The sequence below is a fragment of the Leptinotarsa decemlineata genome, unplaced genomic scaffold (genome assembly GCF_025532065.1).
Source record: "Leptinotarsa decemlineata unplaced genomic scaffold, Ldec_3_MD MMD2_tig00026299_RagTag_RagTag, whole genome shotgun sequence".
Lineage (NCBI taxonomy): Eukaryota > Metazoa > Arthropoda > Insecta > Coleoptera > Chrysomelidae > Leptinotarsa > Leptinotarsa decemlineata.
This window is the reverse complement of record NW_027412676.1, coordinates 1,816,766-1,840,962: the sequence shown is the minus strand read 5'-3', so window position 1 is coordinate 1,840,962 and position 24,197 is coordinate 1,816,766. Positions and strand designations below refer to the sequence as shown.

General features: G+C 32.4%; 1 protein-coding gene and 1 long non-coding RNA gene across 4 annotated transcripts in view; both read left to right on the top strand.

Annotated features, from left to right (window-relative positions):
- The window catches only part of Sema1a (Semaphorin 1a), a 1,123,890-nt gene that overhangs the window by 703,090 nt on the left and 396,603 nt on the right, over positions 1-24,197 (top strand). The window lies entirely within an intron of this gene.
- Positions 16,622-17,852, top strand: LOC141484948 (uncharacterized). Its single transcript, XR_012466897.1, has 2 exons — positions 16,622-17,754; positions 17,811-17,852. It is a non-coding gene; the product is annotated as an uncharacterized lncRNA (long non-coding RNA).

Here is a 24,197-nt window from a genome sequence, read left to right as displayed (position 1 = left end):
TTTAAAATCCGGTCCTATCTATACGCCATCCCAGTACACAGCTATAGTACAAACCGCCAAAAAAAACGAGCAAGCCATTCAACGTAATTGAAATGTCTCACAAAGACTTTCTTGAATTGAAGCATTTGACTGAATATACTACTATAAAACATTTTCAGGAAAACACAATGGGTGAGATATACAGAATGGCCGATGTCTCAATAATTAGGGTGGAGAAAAGCCACTTGGACTCATTTTTTTACAAAACATCTTTTAAGGCCACAGATTTCAAACAAGCCAAAGTAATTAATCAAAGACATTCAAGAACACCTCTCTCCACTTTTACAGACTTCGACCTGAAGAAAGCGTACACTAATCCTGTACCTATTAATAAGAAAAAATATGATGATCTCATGTTTTTGTTAAGCACAAACGCTATTAAAAATTGTCCCAGTTATTTTTATAAAAGCTTAAATTGTGAATAAGAAAATTGATCCTTATCATCCAGAGATTGTAATTTAGTTTTATTTTCAACGTAGGATAAGTTTCTTTCGTTTTGTACTCATCTCTTGTGTGGAATAGTATTTTTCAATGAAGGGAAAATATCACCCTTGTTTTCGTCCTACATCCTACAAATGTCGCCTTTTGTGAAAACGTAAATCAAACTGAACATTCCCCCATAATTTAGCACTTTGAAACCTGCCAATAGCAGCAGGCAATTTCATTAATCAGATTCAAATGACTTGACAATATAAAAATCTCGCCGGTGAGCGACATATACAATGAACAATTACAAGAAACAAGAGTATACATTCAGCAAATAAACGTTAAAAAAGCCACAGAAATAACAAAATATGTTTGTACGTAGTGAAACACAATTTGATTTAACACTTTCTTTTTATTGAAACACTATAATGGAAAAAATGATTCTAAAATAAGTACATATAAAATATTTAACATTTACAAAATAATATTTGTGTTACATGGTTTCTGTGATGTATAAAAAAAGCGAGCCATTGAAATGGTGTATAAGATCAAAATCATTCGAATATATCACGTGGAAAATAAATATATACATATTAAAATCAGGGGATGAAAAGGATTTGGGGTGTATATGTAATAATGTAATCCGTCCTTAAATATTTTGGTCGAATATTCTTCTAATGTTTTTACGATGAAGCCTAGTAATAAATTTTTCGACCGCCTTTGTCATGTCCTTGGTAGATTCACAATTTTGTATATCTTCTGGTAAAGAATTGAACTCCTTTGGGCCCAAAAATTGATGAGATCTCTGTCCTATTGTTTCAAATGCAAATGGTACTATGTATTTGTTTTTATGTCTTGTAGTATATGTATGGTTAGGTCTGGTGAGTTTTGCCTTTTCTTTATATTGATGCAATGCGAGGGTTTTGAAAAACAGTTGTCTTACATCGAATATTTCTGTTTACGTATTAACAGAATAGTATCGGTCCCAAAATCGTTCCTTGTGGGACCTCAATTTCAATTGTCTTTTCACTGTTTTTCATATCTTTTATCTGCATATATCTGTTTACGATCTGTGATATATGACTTTAATAATTTGATTGTGTTTCCCCTTATACCGATATTCTCCAGAGTGTTTAACAGAATTCCGTGATCAACGATATCATTTCCCTTCCCTTTAAAATTGTAATTAGGATAAAATGCGATACTTTCTGATGAAGAAATCTAACCTAATCTTTATTAATTGTTCAAGTATCTTTCCAATATTCGTTATTAGGGATACAGGCCTGTAATTTGTTACTTCATTTCTAGATCCGCCCTTATGAATGGGGGTAACTATGGAAAGTTTCAAGCATACTGGGAAGTGTCCTGTATCTACCGCTTGGTTGGTCCTGCAATGTACTTGGCAATCAGTTTTAGAGTTCGAGTTTTTAGATTATATTTCCCAGGTGCTTTACGATTTTTGAGTTCACTTATTACTTTCAGGACTTCTGTTGCATTGGTAAGATACATGAATATGGAATGTCTATTTATGTCTTCTCTAAATTTATACTCTGAGGTTCCCTTAATTTTTTTAACTTGTTATATATACCTGTATTGATATATGTGTCACTGAAAATATTCACTATTTTGTTCATGTCATGTGTTTTATTTCCGTCTGTAGTTTTTTTAAGATTTATTTCATATCTTGAGTTTTTACAGTACATTTCGTTTAAAGTTTTCCATAGGGTACTCGCATTATCTTTGTTTTTGTTGATTTTGTTTTTGTAAAATTCATTTTTAGTTTTTGGTATAAGCTTATCCAGAGTGGTCTCATATTTTTTATAATCCGTTTTGAGACGTGTATTATTTGTATCTTTCCTGATCAGTAGATATACATTGTTCATTTTGTTAATAGAATTAACCAAACCTTTCGAAATCCAGTCCTTCTTTTTTTTCGTTTCGTTTTATTTGTACATAACGGGTAGATTGTTCAACTTCGCTTTGTTAATGTGTCACAAACTTTTTTGTTTTTTCATCTAGGTCGTTATGTGAGAAAATGTTTTGCCAATCTGTGTTTTTTATTCTCTGACAGAGCGAGCGAAACCTATGTTATCCTTCTACGCAATCACAGGTTCTGTCTAGGATCTAGATCTACAATTAGGATTGCTATTGATAGTTTCGTCTTCAATCAAGCAGATGGCTGCTTTGAACTATGCGTGAAGTCGAAATTCCATTCATATAAAGCGTAATATATGAAAATTATTGAAAACCCTTTCACTTACATGGAAAACAGTCAAAGTTTCTGGTCAACTTCGACATTTTTGGAAAAACATTTGTCTTGATCTCCTCATCAGTACCATTCTAAATAGCTTCACAAGACTATTTTTCTATCATTATACAATGGCATATGGGAAACTTCAGAAGAAAGGAAGGTGGTAATCAATTTCAATGAAAACTGTTTACAAAGATGTATAGATTATGCACATAAGTTTCAAAGAGAGACCTAAAAGGTGATGTGTCATGAAAAAAAATCATCTATGTCATATCTCCAACCTAAGATACATCAAATTGAATAATAATTCGATTTTTTATAAGCTTGTAGTATCACCAGTCGCCAAATAAGTATATAGAGAAGACACAATATAAACGAAACGTAACATTAAACATTTCAAATTCTAACTGTTATAATTTCCCTTGAAATTGAAAATCATCTGAAACATCCAATGTGATAGGAAACGTGGATATATTATTCGAGTCTGAATGATATCATTGAGAAGCAGGTAGCATGAAGCTGGATAATTCTGGATGGATTTTATTGTTTGATCCTGAGTTAGCCTACGGTTCAAATTTCACACACAAGTGCAATTCCGTATATATGCATTTGCAAAGTTCATATTACTCAAGTCTTCACACGAAAACCCTTTATTCATAATATATGCAACTGCTCCGTAACTCGACATCTGTATTTGCTCGAACTTAGTTAATTTACGGCTATTGGGAATCGTAAGTACTCCAACAATAGATTATTAGGGATTGATTTATTGGATCCGGCTAAGTTTTGATTAAGGCTGACTTCCTGGGATAGCTGATATTCGCACGCGAATTGCTTCTGAAATACTTCATTATATAAGTTTGTTTGAGAAGTTTCGATATACTTTCAGAAAATCTAGCAGTAATTAATCCAGTAACAGTCATGGAATCGTGGTTTCAAAAGAACTAGGAGTAATGAGGATATTCAGAAACTGAAGTAGGTCTACACAACATTTTTGGTAGGGTTCGGTTTCTAGTACGATTCATTTATGAAATGAAGGGATTATATGAGACATTTGGGCTATTGACCAGTACTTTATTCAATTTTAATACAAAAGGGATATAGATGAATAAAATTAGAAACTTTTTTTTCAATAAGTGAATAAAAATACAAAAACCATATATTTTTCTCAGAAATAAAATAAAATGCAGGAGAATAATTGGAATATGATGCATTATCAAATAGCATCACAAGATAGTGAGGAAATATTTTAGGAAAACATTCTGTTTCTGGGTTTTTAACTTTCCACAGTTATGAAAATGGATAAATCCAGATCGAAAGAGAATTGGCTCACTCCGGAGTTTCTGTGTAATGTAAACCTGAAGAAGTATTCAATTTGTTATTTCCAGCCTTAATGGCTTTTTACATCCCTGAAGTTGAATAACTTTTCAAAGCGAATCAAATATGAAGCACAATTCACTTAATTTCCTAGTAACATTTTAATTATACATTTTGTCTGTACTTACACTTCATTAAACAAAAATATATTAATTTTTCTTTATTGATTTCTCATGATTACTTCTCAACATTGCACATAACTGTATAATCTCATTGAATTTTCGAAATATATATTCATGAAATTTAGTTCTTTTTCACCTCCGAGAAAGGCAAGGTTAAATTTTATTAGTTCAGGTTTCCATTTTCTAATACGATATAATATGATTTGAAATCCCTGGAAGAACAAATAAAATTGAAAATTCCATGAAAATTATATAATGCAAAAAATTGAGCGAAAAATTGAAAATGGAACACTTGAAATTGAATGAAAAATGAAGGATTTCAAGCCAAGTTACCTCACGACGTTTCGATATAGTATCCACAATCATATTTGGATGCCGCTCTGGCTCCACACGGGTGCAATGCTGATACTAAATATGGATTCACCCACCGGAAATTTAAAGGTTCTAAATTTTAGCGGTACGGAGAAACACTGATGAATAGGTAATTTTCATATATAAACGCACCCCGTTTACTTCCACGGGGGTGCCCCAGTTGAAATATGCGAAAATCCCTTCATAGTGCGCATCTACGACATAAAACGAACCTAATCACAAAATTAGAGCCTCCGAAATTATAGCAATACGGAGAAACAGTGATGAAAAAATGATTTTCATATGTAAACGCTCCCCTTTTACCTTCACGGGGTGCCCCAGTTGGAGTATTCAAAAATCCCTCCTTAGTGCGCATCTACGACATAAAATGAACCTACTTACAAAATTTGAGCCTCCGAAATTATAGCAATATGGAGAAACGGTGATGAAAAAGTAATTTTCATATGTAAACGCGCCCCTTTTACCTCCACGAAGGTGCCCCAGTTGGAGTATTCAAAAATCTCTTCTCAGTGCGCATTTACGACATAAAACGAACCTACATACAAAATTTCATCCTCCTAAATTATAACAGTACGGAGAAACAGTGATGAAAAAGTAGTTTTCACATGTAAACGCGCCCCTTTTACCTCCACGGGGTACCCCAGTTGGAATATTCAAAAATCCCTTCTTAGTGCGTATCTACGACATAGAGCGAACCTACATACAAAATTTCACCCTCTGAAAATATAGTGGTACGGAAAAACAGTGATGAATAAGAAATTTTCATATGTAAACGCGCCCCTTTTTATCTCCAAGGAGGATCCCTAGTAGGAATATTTGAAAATACTATTGTTAGTGCGCATCTAAGAAGCACATATGTACCAAATTTCATCTTCCTAGAACTTACCAGTGCATGAGTGTTAAGTGAATGACTTTCACATTTATAAGTATAGATAGACCTTGAACTTATCAAATTCACCATGAAACATTGTCGACCACCTTCAAAGGCAAGGATAATCACCAAAACATTCACTTTGAAATCATGAACACTAGATAGTGTTTTCGAATATTTTTCTTTAATTTATCGTATATTATATCGTATATTTCTGGCAGCAGAATATCCATTGATATTCCATTTTGAAAGCATTAATTCTAATGGAATATCATAATATGTTGATCCTGCAATTGTCAGTAGAATAAAGTAGGTAATTGGAAATAATGAACAATTAAATTTCAGCGGAAAACCGAAGTCCTCGATTAATAGTCGGATTGTGTTGGCAATATTGGCACAATGGCAAAGTGGATATTTTTCTCTGTGAAAATGTACGGGAATATTAAATCTCGAATATTTTGGTTTTGTGCAACATGACTTTATGAACTCACCCATTGAAATCCTATTATGAAACAGTTTCTATTATTGGATATCGATTTTGAGCTGGCCATTACATTTACTGAAGGGAATATCAGGAATGATGAGTTTTCATCTTTATGGAGTTTTCAATTCACTAATAGGTGCGCTGGCAGACCTTGACAGTAATACGAGTATTATTTATTCTGGAAACCGATTCTGAATTCGTATTGGAAACTTTGGAAACTGCAATTTATATGAAGTATCATAAAGTATTATACAACATTGCAGAACTAGAAAACAGTTCTCTATTATTATATTTTGTGGAAAAGATAATTTAGGAAACACTTGCTATATGAATAGCATTTTACAAGTGTTGTTCATGACGAAAAATTTCAAGAACGAGGTTTTAATGATGAACGAGAACGAGAATGATTCCTACTTATTCACCAAAAAACACCTGTTCATGCAGCTGCAGTTCCGTAAAAATATATCTTCTTTCCCTCCAACCGATTTCCTGGAGTGTGAAGTCCACTAGATACTCAATAGGACAACAAGAGGATTATTCTGAATTTTTGGGGTTCTTGTTGAATACTCTTCGTGGGCAAAACAATAGCAGAATCAATACTCCTGACCGCTATGTATTGAATGATTCCATACAGTCTATCTCGTCTTGTGTTTGTAAATTTTTTGCGAGAAAATCCTCACTTGTTTATTTTGTGGTGAATGTTTAAGAGGTAGCGAAAAGGTATGTAAATTTCTGGAACTTCATCTAGCGTTTCCTGATATGACTAATAACCAGTCCCTGCAAAGCGTATTGTTAAATCATTCGAAAATGGAATTTTAAACAGGTGATGATCGACTGTATTGCCGAACATGCGCCAAACTAACTGACTGTTATAAGGAAACAACTATAGCTGAGGTACTAGTCAATCTAATAATAACACTGATGATCTTTAAACAAGACCCAACCTCTGACGGAAGCACCAAACCCTTTCGAAGGTTCGGAATAGATGAACACTTCAATCTAGCAGACCAATATTAATATTCATGCAGTTATTGCTCAGTGTGTTTCTGGCGTTGAATTTGGTTATTATTACGCCTTTGTCAAAGACGAAACGGGCTGGTTTAAGTTTGACGATAGTCGTGTCACGAAGTGTTCTGGCATTGTATTGGAGCCTCTGGAGACACCCTACATTTTGTTTTATGAGAGAGAGGACATTGGCAGATCAAGATCTTCAGATGATGTGGTGCTGCAGGTTTTTTCGGGTTTTCCAAATGCACCACTGGAATCAATGAAGTCGCCCGGAGGGCCAATTAATTTTTATTCTTGTTTTATAATTTTACAAATAATATAATCTTAAAATTTAGAAAGTACTACGAAGTGAGCACCTAAAATTGTAGAATGGAAATATTTTTCACTGTTCACAGAAATTTACAGAAAAGAATTGGTTCATTACGATTCACAAAAATAGGGTGCTTTGTGATTTCTTATAGTTTTTCGGGACTCATAGTATTCGGGGTGTTCCTCGTTAACGTGGTTATATTCATTTCATTATATAAATATATGTCTTGAATGTCTCATCAAGATGCTAAAATTTTATGATTTTTTTATTAACATCATGCAATACGCCGCTGCTTTCTCCTGAAGTGGAAATAATTCATGAAATTCGTTTTATATTTGCATTCATTTGAAATATTTGAAGAAAAAATGTAACTGTATACAGTAATTCATTTATAAGAATACCTAACTTTGAAGCTTGAACGCTGAAAAAATTAAATTCTTGTGTTCTTTTCCTCACAAACTCTCGTACTTTTTGAAAAATTCCAGGAAGGTCTCTGATAGTTTCACAACTGGAAATAATCAACGCATATACCACTCATACCTCAACAAAAAACCGTTTTTTGGTGATTTGATTTTCAGATTACATGTGAGTTTTCTTTAGCTCAAAAATAATTATTAAGAAGGTCTCGGGTGGCGAATCTGGATATAATGAAATCAGTGAATGGAATGTTAGTATCAAATAATGTATTTTCATTCGCTTTTTGATAAAGCAAAAGTAAAGAAAAGTCGTGAGAGAGTTCGATGCAATCCCATTTGATACGGAATATAATGAAACGTCATGAATAATCTCAAAAAAAATAATATGTGAGTTGAATAAATTGTTTTGAATTTTTCATGTACTCAATATATTTCGGTTTTTGGTGTTCTTCTAGTATGTTGTACTTTGTTTACATGATTGTCTGGTTCAGAATTCACCTTTTTACACAATCTTCTATGAATGTTTGGGAATATATGTGCACAGAGAATATTTCTATTTGAATACAACATACAAATAATGCATATTTGCAAACTCAAATACAACTGATAAATAGAACATTTTTCTTTTTGAAAAATACATTGAATTACGTAGTAACTTATCGACCTGATTTTTTCCCATGTGTCTATAGTTATAATTTTTATATTTTTCGGATTGTGAAGGGTACAAATATCCAGAGAACGTCGATAAAAACACTGGTTTTCTCCACATTTCAGCATTTTTCTTGTTTTCATCTATATCACCAGAATTGAAAACCGTGCATAAATTCATTGTAACTACCGTTTCACTCCACTCAAACGTATATGGTATGATTTTCGTGTATATCCAGAACTAACAATCAGTCATCAATTTTCGTTCATCGATACCACAATCCAATGAAATATTTTTTATTCATATGCAAAATATTACAAAGAATAAATAAATATATTTTTTTTGCACAATGGTTAACATCAATTCACATTTGTATGGTAACTGTTTTTGCCGTTAATTGCTTTCAGCATTCTATCCATATATAATTGTGCCTCCGCGGTTGAAAACATTTGAAATATGTTCATTTATTTTATGTAATATGTAAATATTGCATGCGTTCTTCCAATCACTCATATTACTCAGTATTTAATCATGTCAGTTCATACAGAAAATAGCTAGCGTACCTGATAAGATGTTCAAACGTAATTATAAAATAATCATTTAGGTATAAAATGAATCTGAAATATAGATTAGAAAAAAATTAAAAAGTAGAAGTGCAATATGCAAAATGGGAGTGATTAAAAAGTACTTAATATTAATTTTTTGATTTTCATGAAATTATTTTCCAGCAGCTTGACTGCATTAACCTTTTTAGATTATATATATATATATATATATATATATATATATATATATATATATATATATATATATATATACCGGGTGTCCCACATTTTATGTGACAGGCAATATCTGGTTTGTTGAAGGAGATACGCAAAAATGTTTCATACAAAAGTTTTAGGAGTTCATGAGAGCTATATTTTGATATAATTTTTAAATATACAGGCTGTTTGGTGTAGGTGCTACAGACCAAAATTCCATTTTTTAAAATAGAACGCCCTGTATATAATTACATATTCAGATGCTACGTTAAATTCTGATATCATTTCATGTTTGGTTTTTGGAATTTGGAATTCGGTTACAGGTTGGCTCCTGTTGTTGACTCCATGCGTTTGTGTTGTTTCCTGATTTCGGCAAACAAGTGTTTCCCATCTTTACACTTGGCTGCACCGCGCTGATGAGGCCAATAGCCAGAAACACGTGTCCGCGGTTTGCCCCCTGTTTTTGAGTGTTGTGTCCACAAATTGTTTAATTTTTCATATATATATATATATATATATATATATATATATATATATATATATATATATATATATATATATGGGATTGAAAACACAAAAATAGGGAAATCTCAGCATGATGTGTCTATATTTTTCAGCATACTCACAAGGGCATACACTTTTTCAAATATTTTTGTCTGTAAGACTTCACATGGTTAGTTTTTTGTATAGTAATCTTCAAAATACAATTTGTTATCCATTAAAAAACTTTGTATTTCATCTTTCCTCGAACTTTTATTCGGTACTTTGAGGATCTGTTGGGAATGATAGGAAGCGTTGTCAATAACTATTACACTATTCGCACACAAATTTGGGATCAATGTGTTTTCACACCATTCCTCGAAAATATTAGCTTACATGTTCTTATGATAGTCAACATTGCAGTCCTCAAGTTTTTCCACATTATTTCAAATAATTCGGAACCCACCCTTCACCTTCTCCACAATGCACAATGATTAGTCGCGATCCTTTGTTTGCATGCATGTTAGGCGTACACATTCTCGAACCATCAATCCACCTTTTCTCAACTGTGTCGTCAAAATAGAAAATTTGCCGTTGTTCTTGTCTGTATTTAGTTATTTGTTCCAAGTATTTGTAACGCAATTCCACTATTCTTCTGCTTTCCACAACTGCATGACGTTTGTTCATTATTTCAAATCTAAATCCTAGATTCTTTATCCAATTCTGAAGAGTTTTGTCACATCAGCTCACGTTATGGCCGAAAGTATTCAATTTCTTCCTTATGATTTCAGTTGTAGGAATCTCATTGCTTTTATAACAGTCGTATATTGTTTTTTCAATGATTTTATTAGATGAACATCTAAAGGTTTTGGTAATCCCATATCATCGCGTCTTGCCTTCATAAAATTTGTTTTTGACTATTATACGTGAAGTAGAGAAAGGAATTTCGGTCAAATCTGATGTAGCTTGTAATAATTTTTTTTTATCGAAACCAAACTTGGATGAATATCCGAATATCATTCACAGGTATCTCTTTTTCGCATTGTTTATCATCGCTATTGAAATCACTACACTGGAAAAAGTCTGCGTTGTTATCACACCCGTTATTACTATTAGTACTTGTCCAAGGACGCCACATTTCAAACAGATAACAAAAATTTTAAGTATTCATAACTGTACCACTATCGAATTTCAATACTCAAATCGTGATCAGTTCCTTAACTGAACACGATGGCGATAACCATCCCCGCATTCTCCGATTTCTATTCGTCACCGTAACATGAATTCAAATTAAATTTTTTTGACTTCAGCCAATCATGAAATTGGGTTAGTAAAAATTATTTAATACGATCCGCCAGGTCTACAGTCCACATGAACAGTTTGCTGCTGGTTCATTTCTATATATTGTTTTTTTTGTTTTTAATAGTGCACGGAAGCGAAATCCAATGTTAGAGATATATATTTTTTTGATAATTTTTGTTTTGGAGGTGGGTAGTATGTTCGAACCCCTTACTTAATATTTCTATATATAGCAAATTATGGATTTTAAAAGTAGAATACGGCTAAATTAGCTGCTTTCCTTTAAAAAATCTCGATATAATTGAAAAATACTAATGAAATCACTGTGATATGTCATTTTTATCATAGTTATCAATTAATTTCTAAATTGGCAAGTATACGATGAGTTTTTCGAGGTATTAAACAAGCATAGTATCTCAGAGAAAGTATCTGTTTGGAATTATACAGTATGCCAAAAAGTATTGAATGAAAGGGGTTATCGATTCATTGACATTTTCTTTGAATAATAGAATGGGATTGGTTTCTACTTTCAGTATGAGATGTAACAACGCTTGACAAATAATTCTCATGGGTTTGAAGATATATACTCCAAAAAAGGAATAATTTTTTCACGTCACCGGACTCAAATCTTATGATTTTTTTTGAGTTTCTTGAAAAAGTTTTTTCTCTGAACCAACACTGTGTAAGACGAATCGGACAAAATTTTCACTGGCGTTGTTGAAATTATATACGATCAGAAGGACGACATTTATCAACTGCTGTAAATGTAGTGGTGACTCACTACAAATATTTTTTAGAATTCATTACCTGACACTTTTGAACCCTCTCTTGTCATTTTTGGAAATTGAATACTTTTTCCTGAGTAATAGTTGACTTATCCGTTAGCCTTTGAGAAAGAATAATCACAATAATAGGATTTTATTCGTTTTACAGGTAACAATTTTTTGTTATGAATGAATCGAAGAGTTTTGTATAAAGGTGTAGGTATAATTAAAAAAAAATTTTTGTTTGATTTCTACTAGACAGACACCAAGCATTTTTATACTCACTGAATTTTAGTCAATATGTGCTTTATGTTCTTACTATTTCAGTCATGTTACCGTTTACCTAAGTAATAACAAATAACTTCACATGCATTAGAGAAAATCATTCCAACTCAGCAAATGAACATGTTCAATATAATAACTATTTGAATCATATAACTACCGAATGACTAATAATCTGATTGAAAAGTTTAATGAACATGTAATAAACTAACTACCAGTTTCCACATTAGAACACTAATTGAGAGGAGAAGAATTCAATTCTATTTGGTCATTCAGTAAATTATCAAAATTCCTAAATATAATAATTTCTAAGCATTCAAAAAGATTGAATTCAAATTTTTCTGATCCAAATGTAATACTTTATAGTTGTGGTTGAACTCACGCGTCTCTAAAGATTATTTGCAAATGTGGAATTTATCTTCACATTCGAAAAACTACTATGTTTTACTATTCTGCAGAAAGAGGTTCTCCCCATTTGGCCAATAAACCCAAATTATCATTCGTCCAGTAAACCACGTCTAAGTCTGTCCTTCTCCAGAAATGGTAGATGTTATTGGTATAATCACCAAAGTATGTTAATGTCCTATGACGCTTATAATTGTTTGTTGAAGTGGGATGGAACTGATAAATATTTTGTTTTCGAAAAATGATTTAATGATACCTACCTTGTGATAGTTGTTTAGAGCGATTTATTTGATGAGATTCTGTCATTTCTGAAAATTATGTTCTGACAGTTGAATACTTAATAGTCTGTGAAGCATACTGTTGAGAGCTGCTATGTTATGTTGATAGGGATGTGTCGAAGAATTATGTATGATCGAATTAGATGGTTTGTGGAAAATTGCAAAATCATATTTATTGTTAATTTCAGTGTTAAATACGCTCAGAATATTTATTGAAGTATTTACCTTCATTTCAGTGGTGAATTTAACTAGTGGACAGAATAAATTCGATGAATTCGCCCAAATGCTTACCTGTACCATTTAAAAAAATATAAGACATAATCTACGTGTTTGACCAGTCTAACAAAATCGTTTTTTAATCAACTGATCATCATCAATTTCATTTTCAACTTTGTCCATAAAAATTTCAGCTAACAAAGGGCTCAACGGGTTTCTCATTATTAGTCCTTTGCTTGAATAAAACTGCTCAATAAATTGAAAATGGTTTTGAGACAAACAAATGGTAAGTAGATCTAGAATTTTCTATTTCACTACAGGATCTCTCTACCAGCGGCGGAATATTGGGACATCAAACGACATTAAACGATGTCGTTATCAGGATGAGTAATGTTTTCAAGATTATTGTATGAGCAATTTTTAAAATTTTCACAGATAGAATCGCTACAAACGTCACTACAGGTGTAATTGGAAAATTGGTTTTATGTAATATTTTGGATTGGATTTGTAAAATGCAATTTTCAGAAACTTAGTATCTAAAACTTTATCTAAAGAAATAAAAATAATTTAGTCCATCAGGATTTATTTATGTGTTTTATATGAAATAATAAGAGAAATAGAATTCTAGAAATGTGTTTGTAATAAAAGAAAAAAAATTAAATTGTACGACACCAAAATTCAAATCATTTTCAAACAACAAAACGTATTGTGTACTCAAATTTATAATTTTGGCCAGAGTATCGATATGAGAATATCTTAATAGTACAATATTTATCACATTTTGTAATCTAAAGTTTTTCGTATAAACGTATAAAATGATGAGAGTATCATAATAATTGGGGACAATAGTAGGATATGTTTTCGAAACTGCTTGTGGTAGTGAGTCAAGTTCAATATTCTATTAATTATGTTGTTTTTACTAGAGAGTTTTATATTTTTGAAAATAAAGTTTTCTGAATAACACTAAAAAATAGTATCCCCTTTTTCAAAACAAAAAAATATTTTTTATGTAATATCGATTGAAAATTCACACCTTTCTGTATGACTTTTTTCACTTCATTGACCTAATCCCACTCCTGAAGTTATTTGAATTTTAGTCTCCGGAACATTTTTCGTTCATTTCGTTTTCATAACGAATCATGAATATCGTTTCGCATTCCTTTTTTTAACGGAATGACTTCAGGACAGAAAAGCGATTCGCCTTTAATTCACACCATTCTTCCATGTCATTCATGAATGATCAAATTGGAAATGAACTCCGCACCGGAATCAAAGAATCTCGAATCCCGATAAAAATATAAAAGGAACGTTTCACCGCATTTCCAACACATCAAATCTCAACAATCGCCGCGGAAATCGTGACATTTAATATCCCAAGATTCGAGACGATTTAAAATGTTTACGGGCTTTTCATGTATACAAAGTCGGATGAAAACAAAGAAAATGCTCTTTTAAATGCCAAGAAAATCACTCGAGACCGACTGTTATTTTCTTGTAATGGCACCAGTTTCTCAGCGATATGTAAATGTCACCGAGGGTTCATGAGTGTTTACTGCTTTTTTATCTTCCAGCCCAGGAAGTGCACTAGTAATGAATTTTTACTTTACATTCTTTGGGTGTTTTCCTGATCTACTCCAGGAAGCTTGTTCTGTTCGGATAAGGGAGTGTTGTCGGAATCTGTTACCTTCTGTACGTTTATGTGTGTGTTTATGCGCTAACATTTATGTTGAAATCTCGACAAAAGCTGTAAACATAAAATGTTCTTCTGTATAATCATCCCAGCCAGAATATAGAATATTGAGACAACAGTTCAGCAGTTAGTGAACTTTATTATTACAAGTAGACTTCGCAATCACAAATTGTTGATCACAAATCGGTAAGCATCATTTTATAATTTTTTTTGAACATTGCTGTTTCATAATTTTTCTAAACAATTGTAGATATAAAAACATTCAACATATGAGTGAATCGTCACTATCGATGTTATCCTTGTTATCACAGAGTACAATGCATTGAAATTTAATTGAATTATGTTCCAAGAATTCTAGTGTTGAAGCATTATCCAACATGGAGGATAAAGTTTAATACACCTATTGAAGAGGACTTGGGACATAATATAACTAAACATAACTTATAAATATAACTAAAAACAGTTGAACTTGAATAAAGTAAAATGTAATCTTGTTCGGAGCATTTCAATTTCAATGATTTGTGGATCATTTTTTGCAATCACTATTGATTACCGTTAACGACTCAGTCGCCAAAAAAAATAATATCTATAAGCTGATTAGGTAGGTCCAAAGTCGCTCCACTGTAACCTACGAGATTTTATCGAGGCTCAAATCTATTTAAACTTCACCAAATAAATCCAGCTTGTTGAAGGAGTTAATTACCTCATTTGGTGACCTCTGCAAAAGGCTGAAAACCTGATACGGTTCGCGACGGAGAAGGCATAGGAAAGGCTACCGAAGCATGAATTTCATTCGGAAGAATACTCCACTTTGAGATTGACAAACTATGTACATTTTCCTGAACGCACGCGATTAGTAATTCAGACAGTTTTGGTATTGACAAATAAAGTCCAAGTGGTACCCTAGAAACTTTTTGAAAGCTGAAAGAAACTGGATTCATCAAAATTAATCCTCTTAGAGAATAAATGTTCTGTTGCTCAGAAGATCTCATTCGGGACATTTGGCGCCCCCCTGTGTGTGAAAATATGTTTTTCCGTACGAACTTATTATCAACGAGAACTTGCCTTTTACCATGCGATTTCTTGTTCGGGCTTAAACTACTGTTCTACATAGAGGTCGATTGACTAATTAGAACAGCATAACTTTACAATACTTTCAGTATGTTGCTCAGGGTACTTTCCTCTATATCTGTACCAATTTTGGCTCCTACACAATTCATTTCAGTGATCTGGCATCTGTTGACAAAACACAAGAACAACAGAAAAATCGTTAAGGCGCTCTAAGAGCGGTGTCTGTGCGAAAGTTATGATTCACATTCGATTACAATCGCTGGAGATTAACACATAAACACAGTTTTCCAAATGAATGTGTTATTGAACAGTGAAGTTCGAGGTGTACTGAGTGAATCTCAAAACGATGATCAGCCACAGTCCGTAGCGTATTTCTAATATGTACTGCTGTTGCAAAATCAAATGGTTCAAGTCACTTGAACACTTCCCGTAAAAGTATCTATAGAAGAGAGTCAAATATTCAGTCTTTTTTCGATATTCCAGACTATCAAGATTGCAAGTGATATTCGCGTCTCCAATCAGGCGGATGGCTCTTTTCTGGATGGAATCCAGCAGCTTCAGGGTATGCTTAGGGGCGGAGCTCCATACAATACTCCAAAGAAGGTCTGATCTGAGCTTTATAAATCATCAAAAGTTGCTGAGGTGTATACAGTTTTCTGGTTTGGAACAGTGTTTCAAGCTTTTGAGATGCAGCCTTTGCAATTTCAGCGACATGATTGTGTCAAGACATATTGGTATCCATTTTAACCCCCAACAAACGTATTGAAGCAGAAAACGGCATTGTCTGTCCTGATATTATTATATCCGGTTCGGAGACATTTGAAAGGGAAACCTCTTTTTAGCGAGAAAATTGCTTGATTACCCTATTTAAGTTATAATATCGTATGCTAAAATCATGAAGGGCATCTAGCTCTGGAATCTTACTCGGGGTTGCTATATTATTGATATTTATATATAATAATAATAATAATAATAATAATAATAATGTTTATTGTGCAAAAACAGGTTTTATACACAAATGGAAAAGGGTTAGCCGGAGGCTATCTTCCACCCGTCCCATAATTAGGAAAAAAAAAATAAGCATACAGTAAGAAAGACTACCTATAACAATAACAATTACAATAGACACAAAAATAATATAAAACAAACTATTATGAGATTATAAAGATAACATAAAAGATTACAATCGTTTTTGAACATCTAAGAAATTAATTTTCAAAGTACTTTTGAATTGATATATAGACAAATGCATATACGGTAATAAATTATTTAGATACTTTGGTGCAAAGTAAGAAAAACATCCCTCAAATTTGGTGGTAACATGATATGGAATGGTAAATGTATCTTTTCTTAAATTGATAGAATGATTATCAGATCGCTTACTAAGTAATCTGAACAAGTAATTAGGAGTTTTGCTTTCCAATAGTTTATATAAGAATACAGATATGAGATAACGAATTCTAAACTCAATATTCAGCTGATCTAATTTCAATAAATATGGAGTTACATGATTACGGTAGTTTATGCAGCACACAAATCTCATACAAGCATTTTGTATACGTTGAAGTTTGTGTTTATTATAGTCTGGTAAGAAGTTGTAATACACTGAGCTGCAATATTCAATATGGGGATAAATCAATGATTGAACTAATTTCAGCTTTGTTTCTTGAGAAAGCTGGAACTTAAACTTGTATAAGGATTTCAGTTTAAAAAAACAAGTTTTGTAAATGTGTTTAACGTGCTCGTTGAACGAGAGATTGTTATCAATATATACCCCTAAATTTTTTGCTGAACTCACCCAGTCAATCGGTTCATTGTCAAGAAAAAGATGAAAATTTGTTTCAACTTCATTTCTTTGTAGATCAGATCCCAAACATAGGGCTACTGTTTTATTTGGATTAATTCGAAGGCCATGATTTTTGGAAAATAGAAATGTATTTTCTAAATCCAAGTTCATCCTGGTGATAGCATGGTAAATATCATTAGATTGACTTGACAGATATAATTGAAAATCATCAGCATATAAATGTACGTCGCACTGGGATAACGTGGCAGGAAAGTCAAAAATGAAAAGAGAGAACAATAATGGACCTAGAATGCTACCTTGTGGTACACCAGAAGAAGTTTCCTGAAGAGATGAGCATAATTGACCATTATCCAGTATAACCCGTTGAGCCCTTCCTGTGAGATAGCTTCTCACCCAATCTAAAGAACTGCATTCAAACCCAATGTATTTTAGTTTACTCAGCAATAGTTTGAAGTTTACCAGATCGAATGCTTTGCTTTGATCAAGCATAACTAAAAATGAAACCATCGATTTGTCCCGAGAAGTAGTGATATCATTGATAACCTTCAACAGAGCAGTGTTGGTACCGTGTTTCTGTCGGAATCCAGATTGCACTTCTGGAAGTATGTTAGCTGTATCCAAATATACTTTGATTTGTTGTGTTATTATTTTTTCGAAAATTTTTGAGAATGCTGGTAAAATACTTATTGGACGTAACTCGTTGAAACAGGTGGGTGTAGGTATTTTGGAAGTGGGTAAAATATTAGCAATTTTCCAAAGATCAGGAAAAATGCCTTGCCTCAGAGACTCATTAAAAATATGTTTTACTTCATCTATGCAATGTGGAATAATGAATGAAATCATTTTAATATTGATATTATCGATACCGAAAGCATTTGATTTTATTTTATTGATAGCTTCAAAGATATCCTTATTGGATATTTCCATAAACGAGAATCTTGCATTGACATTGAATCTGTTATTACTATAGAATAATAAAGTATCACTGTTAATTGTAGAATTTCCAGTGACATTAAGAAAAAAGTTATTGATTTCTTCTGGATTACGCAGTTCTTGCGGTAGTCTGTTGATTTGTGAAGAACTCTTTGTATTCACACCCCAATATGACAAATTTTTCCAAATTGCTTTAGAGTTTTTTTTATTTTTGTTTAAAATATATTGCATATATGCTGTTTTTTCACGTTTCAGAGCGTCATTCACGTAATTCCGTAGGGTTACATAATACTTCCTTGAAGCCGGTGTTCTCAAATATCAATATATTGATATTTTATAGTAGGTGAACTTTCGAATGAAGATCAAGATATCAATCAAAAGATTGTACGATTGGGAAAAGTACTTGATTTGGATTTATTCTGCGCTAGAAGTTCCAGTTTTAACACTTTTTGGAATATGACTGAAAATCAGGATGAAGTGGCTTTTTCAATTTCTTTATTATGTTCAGTGGACTTTATTCAGCATATAACGTTAATATAAAAAAATTGAAGAAGCCTAAGGTTTTAATTTTTTTGGTGACAGTTCAAAGAAGATAATGCTTTATTATTTAACAGTCACATTTACATATTTACATTTCTATACTAAATATTATATTTTGTGGAATGAAAATGCATGCTCCATCATTTCTTTAGAGGTACCTTTTTCTCAGTAGGTCCTTTATTGGGTCCGATAATAATGAAATCAACGAAGTCAAGACATTTTATCGAGAATTTCAGTTCCCTCGGTAAGGGCGAAACTCTCGTAAATTCATATATGGATGACGATGTTAAAATTTTCTTGCTGCTATGATGGTTTGTTGTATAATAAAGCAAGGAATGGAAGATAATAACCTCTTGGAAATATTAGCCTTCGTTGGCAAAAATTGAAGTTGGGAGCTTCTTGCTGCGAAAAAGATTTATGTTTGAGTTATGTTAGTGAGACATGGCGATCTCTGTTCATTATCAGATCTCCAAACAATGGAATGCACCTTTTATTGAAATAATGAAAACTGTAAACGTTCTTCATTATTTTTTTTAATCCTAGAGAACTTCGTGTTGAATATTTGGTGTATGTGCATGTTACAGGTGATCATACAGTAACGGAGAAGTTTGATGTGTAATATCCAATAGAATCATTGTTTAAAGCAATGGGTACCTATATACATTTCAGAGAGACGTTTACGAAAATATTGTTTATTAAAATATTTTAAAAAATCTCTATAATAGGTCGATTTTTACTTTCGAAATGTCATTTGGGTATCAAATTTCTAACCCTCCACTCATTCAACTTTTAAGGAGTGGCGACACTAAATTTTATTGAAAAAATAGTTTTTCAAAATCACTTCATGAAGAGATGTTAATCATTATGTGTTATTATTAAATAACAAGTTATCGACGTTCACATAATGATGATGTAGAAATAATTTAATACTCCATTACTTACGTCAAACACAATTACTATATATATATATATATATATATATATATATATATATATATATATATATATATATATATATCACCACATCATCTGAAGATCTTGGTCGGCCAATGACTTCTCTTTCATAGTATAAAATGTAGGGTGTCTCCAGAGGCTCCAATAAATTCAAGCTATTGCCAGAATATTTAGTGACACAACTATCGTCATATTCAAACCAGTCCGTTTCGTCTTTGACCAATGCGTTATAATGACCAGATTCAACGCCAGAACTACGGTGAACAATGACTGCATTAAGATTATAATGGTGGTCTGCTAGATTGAAGTGTTCATCTATTTCGAAACTTCGTAACAGTTTGGTGCTTTCGTCACAGGTGTTTGAGTTTGGTGAATAAGTGGGAAACATTCTCGTTCTCGTTCATCGTTTAAACCTCGTTCTTGAATTTTTTTGTCATGAACAGATATTCATGAATGCTATTCATGTAGCAAGTGTTTCCTAAATTATCAAAGCCAATTTTCTTCGCAAGATTTACGGTTCAACTGTCTACTGATTCGCAAGGAAGAACATGTTCCATATAATCTGTATCAGAACCATTTCTCAAGCTGCAATAGATCCTTCCAAGTGATGGAGGGTTTCTTAGAGAAATCGATTCGGATCTTGCTCAATGAAGCTCTTCCAATGAAAGGGAATCAAAAGCACGAGGACTGCAGCTCATATTTGGGGGGCAAGCATGACGTACGTCCATTGACCGCACTGAAAAAGGAAAAGGTGGATCAATCACTTGAGAATTAATCTTGATAGAAGACTGATGAATATACACATCTCGGCTTGTTCTGAATGCATGATCTCATCGAAATTATGTGAAGGGGGAATAGTTCCAAAGACCGAAGCAGCATTACCACACTGAATAGCAATACTGATTCTTTCTACCAAAAAAGAGGTAGAACGGTAATCTTTCGTTGTTTGGCCTAATCTTCTTCCGAGTTCATGAACGAATTACAGAGACTTCGGGCCATAAACACCAAAAGTTTCAACCGCTACTAGATGGAAAAGATAGTTGTTACCATGATTTTGGTAACATACAATTTGTCTGTTATTTTTAACAGTTCGTTAAAAAATTATTTGAATTGACTTGAAATAGAGATGAAATAATCAATATTTTCAAATATACACGAAATCATCCAAGAAAAATAAAAAAGTAAGTTTCAAAATTTTGTTTATTTCGCCGCCAGCAAAGCCACCGACCTATAATTTTATATTTGAAACATAATTTTCGTAAGTGAAGATCTCAAAAAAAATATGGGCCCTAATTTGTTTCATTCATACTTTTTATTTCTTTCCATTGGTTGATCTATATATGAAAATATTGTTTCATACTTCTTTTTGAAGTCAACTTGCGTACAATGAATTACTTGTCTTTTCGTAATTTTTGGTTAGTTTGGCCATCTTATCAATTATTTTTTCAGTTCTCGTCGCGGATCCGTACCGTGCGGCGCCAGTTTGGTTTCAACCATTTTGATTTTTTTGCCTTCATTAGAATCTGTCAAGTTTTTGTGCTTTTTTGAGTTGGGTAAAAAAATAAGACTCACTGAACCGTCCTCCAATATCACAATCAACCTTAAGTTTTACTGTAAACGAATTTTGCAATATCTTATGGTTGGTTCATGCAACCAACTTTTACTCCATCATTACTTTTACTTTCTAGAAATTCGGCAGCATAACAACGTATGCATTCATTGACGTTAACATCACAAAAAATACTTCTCTACTTATAGCTATGTTCGAACAAATAGGTAAATATTTTTTTTGTTGCAGGTAAGGAATTCAGCAAATATACTCAACGGAGTTTTTCCAATGAAAGTAAGTTTGATCATAGTAAAAATATCAACTGTTGATACTCAAAGAAACGTTTATCTTACATCAAACAAAACTTCAACTCTGATATTTCATCATATCTTGAAAATATCTCCCGTGTTGCAAGATAACTGTTATTTTACAGTTTGAAGTTCTGTTTTGTAATCAAATATTCATGTCTCTCACGAGTAGAGAAAATTAATTTCTGGCCTGTAACTATAATTGAGTTATTGAAAGGGTTATATTTTTGTATCAAGATGGAGTAGTAGAAAGCCAAAAACTTTCTTTCCTAATTGAGTTATACACTTGGTCATAGCTTCCAACCTTACTAATGAAAAATTGCATATCTCAATTAAGTCTATACAAAATTCGATTGTTGAAATTAAGTGTATATAATAATGAAACTTCTAGTTCGGAATGAATGTGATGAAATTACTTTCCTCATATATGAGACAACAAAGAACTTATTTTTAACTGAATTTCGTCAACGAGGTTGGTATCATCAGAAAGAGACGTTGATGGCTGATGGTGCTTGAAGAAAGAGGAAAACAAGCTTTGTGATTACTGTTACAAGTTTGAAATGGATTCCATTGTATCCCTCTGAATTGAGAGGTTTTATGTTTTGGTGTGGTAAGCTGATTTCGGAATCGAAGATTGAGGTTGTGTACGTCCGTCCTGTAACTAATCTGATTAATCTAATTAATTTTGAGTTAGTTTATAATTTTTCAATTTCAAGTCAATGTTTCAGATGTAACTTATTCATAACAATAATGATTTCAATCCTCTCCAACAGAAAATACGCATAAAAGTAGGAATTCCTGACTCACAATGTCGACTTTATAAAATTCCTTGTGAAGTAAGATGAAATTCAATACTGCGGTGATACAATTTTACAAGTGCTTTCCCAGTCTATAAAATAACAAAGGAGATGTTTTACATCTCCTCCGGTCTCGCCCAGGATAATAGTTCCCTGAAATAATTTGTATACACGCTTTGCTAGAAGTTTTAGTAGATATTATTCTGGACTTGTTTTTAGTTTTACATTAATTACTGTTATTTGCATTTTTATGTTCTATATGTTCTATACATATCTCTCACCGTTTTTAAAATAATAATCAACATGGTTTAAAAATCTGTTTAAAATCTGTTTTTCCGTTAATCAGCTGTCGCCCCCATACGAACGACAACTCTCAGAAGTTGAGAAACTTGTGCGAGCTAAGGACTAACGAGGTCTTACCTTTTAACGTGTGATTCCTAACACGGTATTTTTAATATTTTGATATCGCATGAATTAACTGATAAACAGAACTCAAATTCTGGCAATATTGAGATCAGGTATGATGGCTGTTATTTTAGAACGAAACTCAAATCTAATTTTATACAGTCTGGAAAATACGTCTCAATTAGTATTTTTGATAAACGACCATAACTAATTTTTTTCAAATGAAAAATTCTGTATTCAGCCAATTCAGCCAACTTATACAAGCATACAATTTCCAATAAAATTAAAAATCAAGTACATAATACACACATTCTCAAATATTCAGCTTTTCAAAAATAGCGTAGGTGTTGGGCTTTCGGAAATTTACTCTTTTAGATTGACAATTAAAGTAACAAACTGATATTGTTTTTCCAAGAAATACTTTTGAATATCATTAAATCAGTCTGAAAAATTCAATGCAGATGGTGAATCTTTTTCTATTTCCACTCATCTACTCGAATATCAAGAGTTTAAAACATTGATTTTGAATTTCGCAACTAAATTTCGGCAAGGATAATGGTGTGTCATGATCTAATTCGATTTAAAAAACAAAAGAATGGATTTGACAATAAGTTGTTTGAATAGTCCGACTATCATATCGAAGTAGTGAAGATTGATAATAATAATTATTCGTATCTGAAATCCTAAACTTTTTTTATATTCATGGTGAGTGCGCTAAAGTCATATCAAGGACCTGTAGAAGATTTAATGAGTTATATCCTAACTTACCGGCAATGAATGGAAGAAAATTCAGAAGACAACGAAATTACCTCAACTATGAAGAAGTTCGTGCCTCAAAAAATCGAGAGAGTCCGGTGACTGGTGATATATTAAATGACATAAACATTTAGGATATTTATATGCTTATTCTCATGCATCAGTATCTAGTGCTGCGGTTGATTTGGGAATATCTCAAACTTCTATATGGAGAATTTTACAAAAACATAATATGCACGATTATAAATTCATTAGGCTGCAAGCTTTGCATAGAGATGATCCACCAAAACGGGTAGACTTTCGCGAAATGGCACTGACATGGATATACGAAGATCCAAACCTTTTGAAAAAAATTATATGGACTGAATCACAATTTTCACGTTAGTGAATGGTCAGCATTTCAAGCACCCGAGCTACCGAATTTTTGTCATGTCAGTATCAAATGTCAAATAATTGCGACGCTAGTTTCACAATATTATCACTTGTATTGGATTGGAAATAGAAAAACATTCACCATTTGTATTGAATTTTTCAGACTGATTCAATAATATTCAAAAGAAATCCTTAAAAAAACAAT